Source organism: Salvelinus namaycush, chromosome 1 (genome assembly GCF_016432855.1).
Source record: "Salvelinus namaycush isolate Seneca chromosome 1, SaNama_1.0, whole genome shotgun sequence".
In the NCBI taxonomy this organism is placed as follows: Eukaryota; Metazoa; Chordata; class Actinopteri; order Salmoniformes; family Salmonidae; genus Salvelinus; species Salvelinus namaycush.
The window spans coordinates 69,432,428-69,446,561 of record NC_052307.1 but is presented as its reverse complement, the minus strand read 5'-3'; positions in this window follow the sequence as shown (position 1 = coordinate 69,446,561).

Here is a 14,134-nt window from a genome sequence, read left to right as displayed (position 1 = left end):
CATACTCTGACTACTAACTGTTTCATCCTCGAGAGCAAAGACTTGGGAAGTCTGGGAAAAGAAGAAAAGCAGACACTGTAGTTCTGATACAATACATGAAATCATTCAGACAAGCTGTCTTCATCAGGGTTTCACAATATCTAGCAAACAGCATATTACTATTTCACATTTGACACCGTCATTTCCACCTTTATAGTTCATTCATCTAACTGCAGGAAGGGAGACTGACCACTCCCCTCCCTGCACACCCCTACCTACCACCATCATTTCCCAGTCCCTATAAAAGAGTGCAGGTGTCATCCAAATGCTGAGCAGTTAACTAGCACGGAGTGAAGTGAGACCATACCATACACCACTGAACTAAACTAACTGTCTAACTGACTGACTGGGGGGGCTGCTACTATTAACATTGGCCACATGGGACCAACGTTAACACACACGGCTATGGGAACCAGTGGAGGGAATAGTGGAGCAATTGTAAATTGCAGGTTTAATTCATTAGCAAGTGTCACTTTATTTCAGGGCAGGCCGAGCAGGGCGATTAAAAAGTGGTAATCAGGATTAATTAGGAGAATATATATGTGAGGATTAGCAGGCCTAACCGTTGCACGGCCCTGGCTGCCTGCAGCTAACGCCCTCCCTCCCTCTTTCCCCACCTCCTTCTCTCTCTTTCTCCCTCTCTCCCTCCATACATCCTTCTCTCATCACGTGCGACAGCTCTCCCACCCATATCTCCCTCTCTCTCTGGCCCCCCCTCCCTCTTTTCCTGCTACAACTCAGCTCCTGAACTAGGCTTTTGGCAATAGGCAATAGCCCTAGACATGCCTCTGGGCTCTCGCCCTAAACTGACACGACTGGGACACATTGGGACTGCCTACACAGAATGGGCTCTGGCCCTAAACTGACACGACTGGGACACATTGGGACTGCCTACACAGAATGGGCTCTGGTCCTAAACTGACACGACTGGAAGACATTGGGTCTGCCTACACAGAATGGGCTCTGATCCTAAACTGACACGACTGGAAGACATTGGGACTGCCTACACAGAATGGGCTCTGGTCCTAAACTGACACGACTGGGACACATTGGGACTGCCTACACAGAATGGGCTCTGGCCCTAAACTGACACGACTGGGACACATTGGGACTGCCTACACAGAATGGGCTCTGGTCCTAAACTGACACGACTGGAAGACATTGGGACTGCCTACACAGAATGGGCTCTGGTCCTAAACTGACACGACTGGGACACATTGGGACTGCCTACACAGAATGGGCTCTGGTCCTAAACTGACACGACTGGAAGACATTGGGACTGCCTACACAGAATGGGCTCTGGTCCTAAACTGACACGACTGGAAGACATTGGGACTGCCTACACAGAATAGAGCCAAGCTGACGATGCTGCTTAGTAGATGAACAGTTATACACAGACTTGAGGGAGACATAAGAGACACATGAGTATGTGGTTTAAGTTATGGAGACATTACAAATTAGGTTACGATGATCTATTTACAGTGGTGGAGAGGGGGTCTTCATAAATGAGGAATTCCATGTGCAGCACTTGTGTTTATAAGCAGAGAGTAATTGTTTTGCCCAATTCTATGTCCTCACAAATTTCAGTCAGGCCTTCTATGGTCTCTGATTTATTACAGAAATCTTCCAAACTGCCGGTTATCACTGTGTTTATATTATTACTTCAACATGTTTCAGTTAACATAACCTTGAAACACTCCAGTTCAAGTGCAGGGATGGGGTTGTTTTGCTTGCAGTGCAGAGCACAGCATTGAAGTTAGCAGATGACGCATCGCCTCGTTCACTGGCAAAGACTCAGACCAAATCTTTCATCCTGCCCGTCTCTCCAGTGAGGTCGGGATGGCCTCTTAATGTTGGAGCTCAAATATAAATTCAACAACTGGGCTTTATTTTCATTTTGCTTCAATGAGAAAATAATACAGCACTGGCTGCCTTCAATGTTTTTGGAAAATCTATAAACAAAAGATAAGATTATATCATTTTTGTGGGCAGAATTTATCTGCTGACTTTCAGGTGGCCTCCTCTCAAAGCACAAAAGGTGAAATATAGACAAGGCCACAGCATAAAATAGCCTTATGATGGTATACTTAAGGTTGACAGACACCCTACTGTAGAGGCTTTGAGATATAACTGCATTTCTACCAGTTATGAGTAAAAAGACAACACATAGCACGTTAGATTTACCGCAGCTAAGAAAATATTTCTGTTTTATAAATGGTATATGAGAAACTTCTTAGAACACACCAAGCAAAGACTATGCAGCACTCTGCTGAATGGTTGAATAAAATGTGACTCAATAGTGTTTTCATATGCATTTTACATTACCCGGTTGGTCCATTAGGCAGATATTAGGTGGTCCGTTTTTGTCAGGGAAATTACAAACTAGAAAATGTAGGTAATAATGAGAACACAGGCAATATTTTTACCCAAATGGCCAAGGTATAAAGAGAAAAGAGAGGAATATCCAGAGACCAGGAAGTATCCAGTAGATGCATACAGCAGGGATACATTATAACCTGTTAAAATACTTCCTCCTCTCATCAGATACTTACAAACACAGTTCACTCCGTCGCCGCTATCTAACGATTTCTGTGGATCTGAAAACAGGTTTGGGTGAAGCTGAGGACTTAAATAATAGCAGGAGTGGTATTGAACTTCTTCGGAGAAGATCAAATGCGGCTTTCATTAGTTTAGTATAGCGCCAGGGCTCATTGATGACTTGTCAGACAGTCTTTCCTTCAATACGCAGCGAGAGGCTCTAAAAATCATCCTTTTACTGAGCCCTCTCGGCTGTAAATTCAACACAGTTCGATACTCCCTCTCCCCTCCCTCTCCCTCTCCAATAGCTCCATTATTTCTTCCCATGGATTAACCCCATGCTGCTGATCAAAAGGAGAGCTTCTCTGTATGTCTGGTCAGGCCGAGTCCACTAGCTCCATTAGACACTCATAATGAACACTTCAACGTTATTATTATGGAAAAATCTATTGTTTGTCCACAGGTACCATATTTAGTGGGAGAGCATGGTATTCTGGAGGATTAAGGAAATGCTTTAGGGGTTTTCACTACTCTTCTGCGAGAGAGAAGAAGAGAGGGAGGGAAGGAGGAAGGGAAGGAGGGAGGAGGGGTGAGATTGCACTACAAAAATCAAGGGCCTTGTGCACCTTTTGTGGGGAGAGACTGTTTCCAATTAAGTCAGCATGAGGAGCACAATATCACATTGTCACGCAATAAACAGACCTCTGCTGCTTCCCACAGAAATACAAATTGTATCACTTCTTAAAGGTCTAATCAGTATCATTGCCCCAGTGCTCTACACTGGCCTGTGCAACAGAATACAAACAAGTGGATTTGTATCTAGGACTAGCAAGATAACAATCATATTTATTTATATGCACTTTATTGAAAAAGATGACCTGTTCATGACTACAATCCTTACTAATTCATGCTGCATTAACTTGTCTTTGTACTTGAAGTGTACTTACAGTAAATATGATACACACTCCTTGCCTAAAAGCCTTTACATAAAACTGTCATCAAAGAGCATATTAACCCATCTTTGTTTACACGAGGCGAGTCACAGAGAAAAAGACAATTTGGCCGCAGCGGTCGTAAAGCACCCGGCTAGATGGTCTCCGTTGCATGCATACACACTGACACTGGGCAGACAGAACGCAGGCCCAGGGCTAAATCACTGGGGACAGGAGCATTTAAGAAGGAGTGTCACATTTCTATGTAATAAATAGCAGAGATTGATTTGACCTCCCAGCCAGGTCTTATACCAGCCAGTTTACTTATACACAAGTTAAGAAAAATGGAAGCTGCCTCTCTCTCTGGGGATCCATTGCAGGGAAATCAGATAGCCCCCATAGTGGTTTTAAAGGGATACGGCGGTACACCAGCAGTGTCAATATGGCCCTACTCTGCTCTCAGCCCAGCCCAGCCCACACTCCTTCCGCACCACAGTCAGAGGAACGGCGGGGGGAATCAGAAAGAGAAGCCCCAGCCACAAACATTTCCAGCTGTTACTATCTCAGGGTTGGATTCAGAGATGGGTCTGAGAGGGGAGGAGGTTAGAGGGTTTCTGTTACTTATGGGCAAACAGATCTGTTTCTGCATTATTCAACAACAGACACTCGCTCGCCTTAAATTCCAAATGTTGCATTTTTTTGCCACTAGCTTTAACATTTGAAAACGTAACAATCTCTCTCATCTAGGTGAAAAATAAAATGAAATCACTATACGAAACAAATCATAAATATTTTTCTATATGCATCGGTTCGGCAAAATTTCAATAACCCTAATCATTTATACCATGGATAGACTACTAGCTGTAAATATTGGACAAGAGAACAGGAAACTAGCAGGTGTACAAAAGACTGAGAATCTGAGTGGCTCACTATACGGCACAGAGCCCTTGCCTCTCCTACAGCACAGCCCTGCAACCTGAAACAGGGGGTGTTGTTTCTGTGAGCATTAACAGTGACAGAGGGAGAGGAAATTGCCTGAGACAGAGGGCAAAAATGTATGTAAAAGTCTGGCTTCCAGCTGCAAAACGGGCTTAGAAACCCCTAGCCTGACGACTCAAACTAAATTCTTCAGCTGCTCTGTCGTTCGCTACATACTTTAGTCTGAGACTGCCATCATTGAACTCGTTTCTAGGTTCTGGCCTTTCTAGAGAGTTCTTCCTAGCCACCGTGCTTCTACACCTGCATTGCTTGCTGTTTGGGGTTTTAGGCTGGGTTTCTGCACAGCACTTTGTGACATCAGCTGATGTAAGAAGGGCTTTATAAATACATTTGATTGATTGATGGTGTGTGGTGACGAGGCCGCACAAGGGGCATTGTACATAACAAAGTAATCAGGGATTGGATTGTCTCTAACCAAACTGAGTATCAAAGCCAATGACAAATTTTCAAACCGCTGCTTTACCCACGTGTGTTCTAGCTCTGCCTCAACCCATCGGTTTCTAGACCAATCAGACGTCGGGGAGGTACTCAGATCCAGACTCATTAAACTAACGTTCGTGGGTGTGGCACAGTGTTTGGCCAGATCAAGGAGTGTGGGTAACCAGGCAAAGAAACCCCAATGGGCCGGCATACTGTCTAATACATAAAATGGCTCACTTCCAAACTGCATATCCTTTCCTAACCTGCTTCAGTCCCTGTCATACCATGAAGCAGGGTGACAATGACAAGGTTGGGTATCTAAGGTATAGAAGAGGCATCTCTCCATGAGAGAGGAAATGATACTCCTTCACACTAAACCCTGGGAATAAACAGAAGCTGGTCTCAGTGGACAACATGTGGTGCCCATAAACACACTTCCTATTTACTGTAATTCTGTTTTCAAGCCACATGAATGATCATTGACGCAACACGCCATGACAGTGCTTTCAAATATGTCACTATACCAAACAACACAATAAAAATATGTAATTACACCAAATAGGAGCCACTCTTTGAAGATGATTCCATCTTTATGATGAAATGGTTCATAAGAATATTGTGAAGCTGTCGTGGCTGAGGCCTGAGCAGGCAGAACAGAAGTAAGCTGCAGTATGTGGATAGAAAGTGCAGTTAATAAAGCATGAGATTTTTTGGGAGGACCACAATGGGGCTCGGTAATTCTTTATCAATAAACACATAATCAATTCAAGAAGGGGAGATGGAACCTTTTAAACCTCATTTAGGAGAATGAGTAGTGTAGAGCAGCACTGTAATTTATCCTCCTTCAGGTTGTCAAGGTAGCACCTTCTGGACATAGAGTAGGTTGGCGGGGTCAGTGAAACACAAGCATTGGGTCAACAGAACTAGATACTGTCATTCTGTATGTGGATCTGTCCTCTGTGGGTCAATCTACATGTCATCTCTGTAATTCAATGATGACTACACCTCACCATAAGATACTGTATGTATTTTGACCCCTCTGGGAATTTCTAGTTGCTTCCTCTCACTGTTACTGAACAAAACATGTCTTTTTGAAAATAGTATACATAGTGATTGTACTGGAGAAAGAAACTGTGAATGCAGTGAAAACAGTGGGGATGAAAAGTGACTACCTAGCCTGGTTCCTCTCTCCTCAGTCAGATAGTCGTAGTGCAGAGTGGAGAGAAACAGGCCCGGTGATGAACGATGGCAGCAGAGTCAATGAAAAATCAGCTGGGAAGCACAAAGCTCTTAATGCTTCAGCCATATTGGTTGCTGACTGGAGCAAATAACATCAGCATAGCACTTAGAGACCAATCATACATTTCAACCAACCAACAACACACACTCCCAGGCTACGGAGGAGCCGCAATAAATTCTTTAGCCTGATTAAACAGTAAATTCTGCATGCCTATCAGCCTCCCATTAAGCATGGGGGCTGCTTTCAAAAACAACATTTATCAACGTGGAGATATGGTGCGAAATATCAGTCATCGATTGTAACTGCTTATGACAGTTTACACAGCTTTATATCTGCGGGGAACGAGCGCTGATCTATCAATTACGAGCAGACCTTGCAGCATGCTAATTGTGCATTTTCCCCTCTAATGCATTTCCAGTGTTATCACATAGGCTAATGAAACCAAACAGATCAATAAATATAAATTATACATGCAAAGATGTACTGCTGTGAACATAAAGCCTCTAATTAATTGCACTTGATTAATTTATATACTTTAATTATCTCTCTGAGCTGCAGATGGCATAAATATCTGTACAATCTGCTTATTGCTATGTCAGTCATAAAACGGCAGACACAGTGAAACTATTAGCGCTGGGCTAGCTTTGTCACTGGAAAACACACAGTATGCTGAATAAGAAGACTTACCTCTGAATAATTTAAGGTGAGAAAATGCAGGCAGGGGAAGACTTGATCACTATTTCTAATGTCTCTGTTGTTGTAATATGGTGAGTGGTCTGTCTGATGACCTTCCACGCACAAAGCAAAATTACCACTGCATTTACAAAGCCCATTTTTTAAGGACCTTTCTGTAAACATTTGGAGTAAAACAGTCAAACATCACTCAGTCCGTACATTCCTGCAAACCATATACAGCTCTGTAGGGGCAGAGCAAAAATAAAATGAAAAAAATATAATATTGATATCTAATTTCTTGAACAATGCATTTACAAAGTAATTTCTGGCTGTACTTGTTTTGCATCATTAAATCTAATATATTTTAAGAACACAACTTGCTTTAGTTAAGTTGAACTCTACTAACCTCAGGCAACTCAATGTATTTTTATTGTACACCTCAGTACACTGCAAGGTAAGATATGAAGTTGAAATGGCCAGATAAGTACATCTCTGAAACAAAGGTGAGGTGAGGAAAGAGGTGAGGTGGGGAAAGAGGTGAGGTGGGGAAAGAGGTGAGGTGGGGAAAGAGGAGGATACTGGGGCTTTAGGGGTTTACATCTTGATGCGGCGGCTAATTAGGGTTTTAGTATAATTACCCCAACAGGGTGCTTGGCAGAATAATTACCACAAAGACATTATAGTGGAACATTATCGTGTCCAGGTACAGTAAATATGTCGAGAAACAAGGTGACGACTCTCTCTTCAGTCGGATCTTTACTAAATAAGGTGTTCTACACCCCACATGTGCCAAATCCAACTCTGTAAAATTACAGTGCCCGTTTTGTAACAATTGCAGCAATCACTGATAAAAAGCTACTTTCAAAGTTTCAGAATGTAGTAATTTCAGGTTGGATGAATGTTTGGAACTTGGAAAGGATAATGTGTTCTGTCCAGCTGTTTCGATGTGATGACACAGTACCCTAGGCATACAGTACTGTACACAACTAGGGAGTTCTGAACTCTGAACAATCAACATTTTATGTAAGTGACTCAAACTGAACCAATTCAGCTGCCTGCCGTTTCACTCTACTTTATGAAGTAAGTGAATACCTGGCATGGGGTTGTGTGTAGCAGCATTGTGTAGGCGACTCCAGACATATAGTTTAGACAGCATAAATGCCTCAGTGTCTATAAAAACACCTGAACTTTTTGGCGCGACTTCAAACATACCCTGTGCACTCTGTTTACCCTTAGAGACCCTTTCATGTTGCCAGATTCCTCAAAAAAATGATCCTTCCAGCGGTCTGTTAACTGAATGTGTGGTGTCTGAATCTGGTATGGAGTTGTTAAATGCGTACTGCTTTCAGATTATCCGCTGGCTAGACGGATGGCGTCCATGTTTAGAATGGAACACCATCCAGACTGGGCATGGCTCAGAGGGTTTAGCAGTGTCCAGTCTGAGGTCTCAAAGGGGAGGGCAGGGCAGTTTATTGGGAAACGGGAAAAGATACATGAAGATCAAGTAGAAAAACAGGGGACAGACAACACAGGTAGTGAGATGGACTTTGACCTGAATGCCAAAGGATTGACATAGCCTACTGTACTGTATCTCTAAAAGCAGATGTTTAACATTGGTAGATAAACAGCCATCACTCCTGCCTCTGTTCAGCTCTTCATTTTAGACTATAATCCACAAGAACAACTGGAACTGGGAATACATTGCAGCTTCTAGCCAATACCAGACAAATCATTCAAATACTCAAATTTCCTGATTCATGTTTCTTTTTTCTCCCTCTCCCTCCAGAGCCTGGTTTTTAATCATCCTGATATGATATAGTCACTTTTAAACAATAATGATCTCGGGAGGAGCATCATTTGGGAGTATGTGATCAATCAGCCGCTCATTCAGCTTTAATTCATGTAGATGCACACCTAATACTCATTACAAAGATGCAATTTCCAGCCAGTCAGCCCAGATTAATGGGATGCAATCTCTCTCCAGTGTTTCCTCCACACAGTGGCATGCCTTCAGAACGATAGATGGCTTTCATACAGACAACACTCAGTCCAAAAGACTCATTTATTCTGAGGACATGTTTATGACAAACTGCTTAGCTGACACCTTATTAATCGGCGATAGTTTAAAAACGATGGGAAGGACTATAGGAAAGTCAGAATGTAGTGGTCGTTTTCACATTTCAAACTCTGTTACACCGACTTAAAACTGCAATGAACTGCAGTAAAACTGTAATGATGTGTCAATTAACCATTCTACCTACACAAGTACCTTCAGATGCACTGTTAATGCATAGAAAACAACATCTACAAATATTCAGTACATTTTGGGGACTAAGGACGTGACACATTGGATCGCTGAAAGCTCCTCATTCATACCCATCCTGCCACCAGTTGTATGGAGCTTGACTGTTGCAGCATTCTCCTTATCTGACAGCTGAGGCACACATGTTGGGCTACATGTGTACTGTTTGTGTTTGTGTGTGTGTGTGTGTGTGTGTGTGTGTGTGTGTGTGTGTGTGTGTGTGTGTGTGTGTGTGTGTGTGTGTGTGTGTGTGTGTGTGTGTGTCCTGTATGTGTGTGTGTGTCCTGTATGTGTGTGAGCCCGTATCCTGTGTGTGTGTGTGTGTGTGTATCCTGTGTCCTGTGTGTATATGTGAGCCTGTGAACCCTCCCCTGTTTAACAGGACTGGCTAGAGTGTGTAATCACATGGACAGGCACACTTCTGCCTGAGTATGACTTTCGGGAACCGTGAGTGCTGAGAGTTCCACATACCGATGGGCTGAAATCACATCTACCCTACTGATTCTATAACAAAGCAGAAGGTTTGTGTGTGCCGCGTCCCCTCCTCTCCAGCTGGCTGGCATGAGGGGATGTTGTCCACACTATTCACAGTGGGGGTACAGCTGGGTGGCATCCTGACTATGTCAGTTTCAGTTAGAAGGTATACAGTAAGCTAAATCATAAATTCCTGTATACCTTTAGCACACAGGTATATGTTTTTTTAAACATTGTTAATTAAATATAAGATATAAAATAATAATTAATTATTATTACATATTACATATTCAAATATGTATTAATTCAAGCATAAGTAATAATTTCATAATTAATTAATTACAACATAAGGCTTACAGAAACATTAAAAATTAGTACAGGACACAGAAGAGAGATTGAGATGAAGAGCTTGACAAGAGACAGACGAGGAAGGCGACCAAGCGAGAGAGAGAGAGAGAGAGAGAGAGGCAGGGGTGAGGAAGCAGAGAGTGGGAGCTGAGGCAGGATGAACTGTGCAGTCAGGCAGTCAGTCAGTCAGTCAGTCAGGCAGTCAGGTAGTAAGTCAGTCAGGCAGGCCCACTCTGGCGGCCTGGAGAACATCTATAAGCTGTGCATTTTAATAGAGATATTTTTAGTCTCTAATAGTAATTTTCCTTGTGATGTGCAGCTTTGATTTCACTCTTATCAGCCGAGGCTCTTGGCGTAGCTGAGAAGGGTATTACTGAGTGTGTCCTCTAGAGCTACAGGTAGCTCCAGGAGGTACAGTGGAGGAGGTATAGTAGAGAGACTGGAGAGAGACTCTGGAGCACAGCGCTCATAGTGGGCAGGAACAGGCGCGGCCAGCCCAGCCTCGGCCCTCCATAGGCCCTCCCCTCCCCTCTGCAGCCCAGCCCAGCCGTCTGTTTTCTTAGCATTAATTGGGTTTGGTGCTGGAATCCCCTTCTCAAGGAGCACGTAGATAGGCTCACTCACACCCAACCAGCCAGGCATCCAGTCAGCCAGGCAGGCAGCCGTAAAGACAAGCGTGTTTAGCAGCAACAATTATGATAATTGCTGGGGAGCACTCAGCTGAGGGAATAAGCAGATCTGATTAAGGGCCCTTCTGCATGATCAAATATTAATCTGATGTGTCTTCACCCCGACCTGCCTGGAACATAAGAGGCTCTTATGGTCTTATGCATTAACAGATTTAGCGCAGGCTGAACTCATAGCACCTAATAATATTGGACAGGGCAAGTCAGAGGCAGTAAAGAGATCTTCCAGGAACTGAATCTACTTACAATAAACAACAGAGTAAAAATAGCACTGGAAAATAATGAGGATAAGCTTTATATGACAGTTCAATTATTTTAAACTAGCTATGACAGTAAATACCTATTAAATAAGATTCCCAGAAGGACCTGTTGGATTCTGTACAGATAGTTTGGCTAAACTTTTTACAGAACAATACGTCCTAAAAGGTTCCCCACGCAGGTGCTGCCCTCAGCAACACTCATAGTTCATGGCCTAGGTTGTATGCTCTTCCTGATTATCCTCCTGGATAAGAGATAAGAATAAGACTTAGCTATGCATGTACCTCATAGACTTTTAATACACATTAATGACAAGACTCATTCTATAGAAATAATTTATTTAAAAAAATTATTAATGATTAACTATCAGCAGCATCATCAAAGGATGACAGAAAGAAGAAGAAACACTGAGTGTTCTGAAGACATTTGAATATATTGTCACCTGATTACAATGCAAGTGGCATGTTTCAGTCAGCATCCACAGTTCTCAACATTCGTGCATCACATCAAACAGGATAATAACCAAACAGGAGAATAACAAACCTTTCATGTAAAACATCCAGATTTTACATGCACACCATAAATCTACAGTATTGTAACACGGATTAGTTCCCTAATAATTACTGAGCACATCATGGTTTACGACACTCGCATTTAAATTTATGTTAGCAATTCGAGAGCTTGGGACTATAATGTTCTATTTGCAAAAAAATATGATTCTGAGAAAATTTGGTTTAAAGTGCCGATCCCTCACTGCTTTAAAATTGTCAGCGATTTTTATCTTGTATTCTTTTGAAGTTAACATGAATTGGGTTTTTGGAGTATTATATAGGAAGAGAACAGTGAACAGAACAATGCTATGTCAGTAACAACATTTTTACAAAAAGCAGATAGAACCTTATAGTCCCAAACTTTCAAAAAATGGATGGTCAATCACACAGATTAGTTCTCTAATAATTACTGAGCACATCATGGTGTACGACTATAGCGTTTAGGTTTCTGTGAGCAGTAATGGATGGTCAGTCACACAGATTAGTTCTCTAATAATTACTGAGCACATCATGGTGTACGACTATAGCGTTTAGGTTTCTGTGAGCAGTAATGGATGGTCAATCACACAGATTAGTTCTCTAATAATTACTGAGCACATCATGGTGTACGACTATAGCGTTTAGGTTTCTGTGAGCAGTAATGGATGGTCAGTCACACAGATTAGTTCTCTAATAATTACTGAGCACATCATGGTGTACGACTATAGCGTTTAGGTTTCTGTGAGCAGTAATGGATGGTCAGTCACACAGATTAGTTCTCTAATAATTACTGAGCACATCATGGTGTACGACTATAGCGTTTAGGTTTCTGTGAGCAGTAATGGATGGTCAGTCACACAGATTAGTTCTCTAATAATTACTGAGCACATCATGGTGTACGACTATAGCGTTTAGGTTTCTGTGAGCAGTAATGGATGGTCAGTCACACAGATTAGTTCTCTAATAATTACTGAGCACATCATGGTGTACGACTATAGCGTTTAGGTTTCTGTGAGCAGTAATGGATGGTCAGTCACACAGATTAGTTCTCTAATAATTACTGAGCACATCATGGTGTACGACTATAGCGTTTAGGTTTCTGTGAGCAGTAATGGATGGTCAGTCACACAGATTAGTTCTCTAATAATTACTGAGCACATCATGGTGTACGACTATAGCGTTTAGGTTTCTGTGAGCAGTAATGGATGGTCAGTCACACAGATTAGTTCTCTAATAATTACTGAGCACATCATGGTGTACGACTATAGCGTTTAGGTTTCTGTGAGCAGTAATGGATGGTCAGTCACACAGATTAGTTCTCTAATAATTACTGAGCACATCATGGTGTACGACTATAGCGTTTAGGTTTCTGTGAGCAGTAATGGATGGTCAGTCACACAGATTAGTTCTCTAATAATTACTGAGCACATCATGGTGTACGACTATAGCGTTTAGGTTTCTGTGAGCAGTAATGGATGGTCAGTCACACAGATTAGTTCTCTAATAATTACTGAGCACATCATGGTGTACGACTATAGCGTTTAGGTTTCTGTGAGCAGTAATGGATGGTCAGTCACACAGATTAGTTCTCTAATAATTACTGAGCACATCATGGTGTACGACTATAGCGTTTAGGTTTCTGTGAGCAGTAATGGATGGTCAGTCACACAGATTAGTTCTCTAATAATTACTGAGCACATCATGGTGTACGACTATAGCGTTTAGGTTTCTGTGAGCAGTAATGGATGGTCAGTCACACAGATTAGTTCTCTAATAATTACTGAGCACATCATGGTGTACGACTATAGCGTTTAGGTTTCTGTGAGCAGTAATGGATGGTCAGTCACACAGATTAGTTCTCTAATAATTACTGAGCACATCATGGTGTACGACTATAGCGTTTAGGTTTCTGTGAGCAGTAATGGATGGTCAGTCACACAGATTAGTTCTCTAATAATTACTGAGCACATCATGGTGTACGACTATAGCGTTTAGGTTTCTGTGAGCAGTAATGGATGGTCAGTCACACAGATTAGTTCTCTAATAATTACTGAGCACATCATGGTGTACGACTATAGCGTTTAGGTTTCTGTGAGCAGTAATGGATGGTCAGTCACACAGATTAGTTCCCTAATAATTACTGAGCACATCATGGTGTACGACTATAGCGTTTAGGTTTCTGTGAGCAGTAATGGATGGTCAGTCACACAGATTAGTTCTCTAATAATTACTGAGCACATCATGGTGTACGACTATAGCGTTTAGGTTTCTGTGAGCAGTAATGGATGGTCAGTCACACAGATTAGTTCTCTAATAATTACTGAGCACATCATGGTGTACGACTATAGCGTTTAGGTTTCTGTGAGCAGTAATGGATGGTCAGTCACACAGATTAGTTCTCTAATAATTACTGAGCACATCATGGTGTACGACTATAGCGTTTAGGTTTCTGTGAGCAGTAATGGATGGTCAGTCACTAACGTTTTAAGTTTGAGTTGCTATCTGGCTTCATTTATTTCTATGCTATTCTCTTGCCCTCATGCCCCGTCAGAGTTTTAAAGGCTATGCATGGAATAGACTAAATCCAGTCTGCTCTAATGCTAGACAGCGACCGACTGGCAGCTAAAGCAGATTAGGATGATATTAAATCAAAACAAATGCCTGGCATTTAACAACACAAAAAAGCTTGAAAG